General features: G+C 38.1%; 1 pseudogene across 1 annotated transcript; it reads right to left on the reverse strand.

The window, feature by feature from the left end:
* Nucleotides 1-1535: 1535 nt before the first annotated feature.
* On the reverse strand, nucleotides 1536-2881 carry LOC307059466 (BUB3-interacting and GLEBS motif-containing protein ZNF207-like; annotated as a pseudogene). Its single transcript has one exon. The product of its transcript is annotated as a BUB3-interacting and GLEBS motif-containing protein ZNF207-like (transcript).
* Nucleotides 2882-3582: the final 701 nt, after the last annotated feature.

Raw genomic sequence — 3582 nt, forward strand, 5'->3', positions numbered from 1 at the left:
AATTATTAATTCAGTTTCATGTCTAGTTATCAGTCTGTTCAGACTGTCTCTTTCTTCCTGATTCAGTCTTGGCAGGTGGTACAATTTCTAGAAATTTGTCCATTTCTTCTAGGTTATCCAGTTTGTTGGCATATAACTATTTGTAGTAATCCCTTATGGGATTTTTTGTATCTCTGTGGCATCAGTTGTTATTTTTCCTCTTTTATTTCTTATTTTGTTTGTTTGGCTTTTCTCTCTTTTCTTCTTTAGGCTGGCTAAAGATTTATTTTGTTTGTCTTTTCAAAAACAAAGTTTTGATTTCATTGATTTTTTAAAAATATTTCTGTATTTATTTACTTTCCAATCTTCTTTTTTTTCTCCCTTCTGCTGGGTTTGGGCTTTGTTTGTTCTTCTTTTTCTAATTCCTTTAGATGATAGATAGGCCTAGCATGTGATCTATCCTAGAGAATGTTCCATCTGCACTTGAAAAGAATGTGTATTCTGCTGTTTTTAGATGGAATGTCCTCAAATACCTATTCAGTCCAACTACTTTATTATGTCATCTAAAACTTTAGTTTCCTTTTAGATTTTCTGTCTGGATAATCTTTCCACTGATGCCAGTGGGGGTGATGAATTCCCCCACTATTATTATGTAACTGTTAACTTCTCCCTTTTTGTCTTTGCTTTATATATATAAGTCCTCTACTATTGGGTGCATATATGTTATTGAGTATAATATCCTCTTCTTGTATTGATCCTTTTATCATCATATAATGCCCTTCTTTGTCTTTTGTTATAGACTTTGTTTTAGTTTATTTTATCTGAGATGAATATCGCTATCCCTGACTTCTTGTCATTTCTATTTGCGTGAAATATCTTTTTCCATTCTCTTACTTTTAGTCTGTGTGTGTCTTTAGTTCTGAAGTGAGTCTCTTGTAAGCAGTATAAGATCTATATTTTTTATTTCCCTTCCCCACATTTTGTGCTTTTGATGTCATATTATACATCTTCATATTTATCCCTTTAGTACGTATTTTATAGTTGCTTTTACAATTTTTTTCTTTCATTCTTTGTACTAGCTTATTTAAGTGGTTAATCCTCAGCCTTTACTATATGTTTTTCTTTACTAGTGGGATTTTTCTTTTCCTGTGGATTCTTTCTTCTTGTTAATGCCTTTTATTTTCCACTTAGAGAAGACCCTTTAACTTTTCTCTAAAGTAGGTTTAACATCGATTAACTCTTTTAGTTTTTGCTTGTCTGAGAAGTTTATGTCTCCTTTAGTTCTAAATGATAATTTTGCTGGGCAGAGTATCCTAGGTTGCAGGTTTTTCCCTTTTATTTTTATTTTTTAAATTGCAACTTTAGGAAAAGTTCCTACTTTATTATTCCAAATAAATTTTTGCATGTAAAATAAATGTCCAATAGTTCCTGATATGTGGGAAGATAATGTTTGTTAAAGTCACAATGAAGCCTTATTGACAGAAGCTTGGCTATATAAACAGCACAAGTTGAGAAAAGGTTTAATCTCCAAACCTATTAGACTGGATGAAGTAAGATCAGTAATGGCCACCTTGAAACATTATAGGAGGTCTCATTCCTATTGGAGGTTGAGGAGGCCCACCTTGGTAAGGCAGTGCCATTGGCGGTCCCTGCCCATACAGTGGCATAGCACCAGGAAGATAACCTGGCATGCCTTGATGATGACCACCATACTGACCATGAGGTAACATTGGGGGTCTCATTCCTTGTTGCTGTGGGATGCCTGGCTGTGGTGGCCTCATACCTCCAATTGGTCCAACAGGTGGATTACCAATAGGAGCCTCTCCTGGTCAAGGAAGATTACGTTGATATTTAGGTAACTGTGCTCTTCTCTCTTCCAGCAATATATCCTCATCTGGATGGATCAACTTACTGGTTGCACTGGTCCTCGTAAGTGTAGCAGGCTTACTTGTTATTGAAGCTGCTGGTTTAGCTGCAGTGCTATTTGTTGTACTATTGGTTGAAGCTGTAGACTGTGTATATGCAGGGAATTTAGGCTTTGGGGGTTCTGTAGTTGTTGTAGGGGTACTATTTAAGGGTTTGAAATTTGTACCAACAGGTCCTTGGACAGCTGCGTGAGCCTGTCTTGCACTGGGGAAAAAAGGCTTAGTAACTGGAGGCTTTGGAGCTGGAACTGTTGCTGTTGGTGCTGGTGGTCTGTTAAGAGTATCTGGCGCTGAAACAGCCTGTGCTTGAGTCATTGGAGGAATTCCGGTACATGGAACAGGAGGGGGCATACCTGGTGGCATACAGGCATCAGAGGTTGTATTCCTGGTCCAGGTGACTTCATTCCACCCATTGGCATCATTCCAGATGGCATTCCTGGCATAACTGGTGGCATTCCTGGCATCAGAGGAGGAACACCTGGCATTAATGGAGGTATACCTGGAGGCACTCCTGGTGCTCCTGGAACTGGTGGTAGTCCTGGTTGTGCCATTGGGGGGATATAACCTTCTTGAGGTTGAACAGGCTGTGGTTGAAATGAAGTTGAAGCGGCAGAGTCATCATCATCATATTCATCAGAATCCTCTGGTTGCTTCTTTTTTTGTCTCTCTGCTTGTGTTTTCTGTTCAAGAAGTCATCTTCTTTCATCCATGTCTTTTTTTGGAATACCTTCCATACTGTATATTTCCAACTCTATGTCTGTTCTCCCAGGTATTGCATTTGGTACTGCATCTATTGTCTCTTTATGCACGTGCATGCAATGAATAGCTAAGCCAGGTCCTGTATACAATTTCTTATGACATATATGACATTTAAAATGCTTTGCTTTTTGGTGCTGTATAAGGATCTTCTCATCATCAAAATCTCTATTACAATATCAGCACCATGGCTTCAGCTGCTGCTGCTCCTTGCGACCCATAACTGCGCTCTACCAACAAAAACAAAAAAAAAAGGGGAGGAGAAAACATGCAGGAAGAACTAGCCGAAGAGTCGCTCACTCTTCCGACGCAACCGCCACCACTGTGTCCCACAGGAAAACCAGGTTTTTCCCTTTTAGCACTTTCAGTAATGATGCCTGTCCCTTCCAGCCTGCAAAGTTTCTGCAGAAAAATCAGCCTTATAGCCTTATGGTGGTTCCCTTATATATGACTCTTTGTTTTTCTCTTGCTGCCTTTAAATTTTCTGCATCTTTAACGTTTGTTATTTTAAGTATGATATGCCTTAGTGTGGATCTGTTTGGACTCATCTTGTTTGGGATCCTCTGTGCTTCCTGGATTGCATAGCTGTTTTCTTCTAAAGTTTTGTGAAATTTTCGGCCATATTTTCATCAAATATATTTTCAATCCCCTTCTCTCTCTCTTCACCTTTTGGGACCCCTATAATGTAAATGTTGGTATAGTTGTTGTTATTCCAGAGATCTCTTAAATTGATCTCATTAAAAAAAATCCTTTTGCTGCTCTGATTGGATAATTTCCATTATTCTATCTTCTGGATCACTTATGCATTAATCTGTATCACCTTCTCTGGTATTAATCGTTTCTCATGTATTTTTTATTTCAGTTATTGTATTCTTCAATTCTGACTGATTAAAATTCTACTGTGTTCCTCTCTTCTTTTTGC

Source organism: Hyperoodon ampullatus (genome assembly GCF_949752795.1).
Source record: "Hyperoodon ampullatus genome assembly, chromosome: 1".
Taxonomy (NCBI): Eukaryota; Metazoa; Chordata; class Mammalia; order Artiodactyla; family Ziphiidae; genus Hyperoodon; species Hyperoodon ampullatus.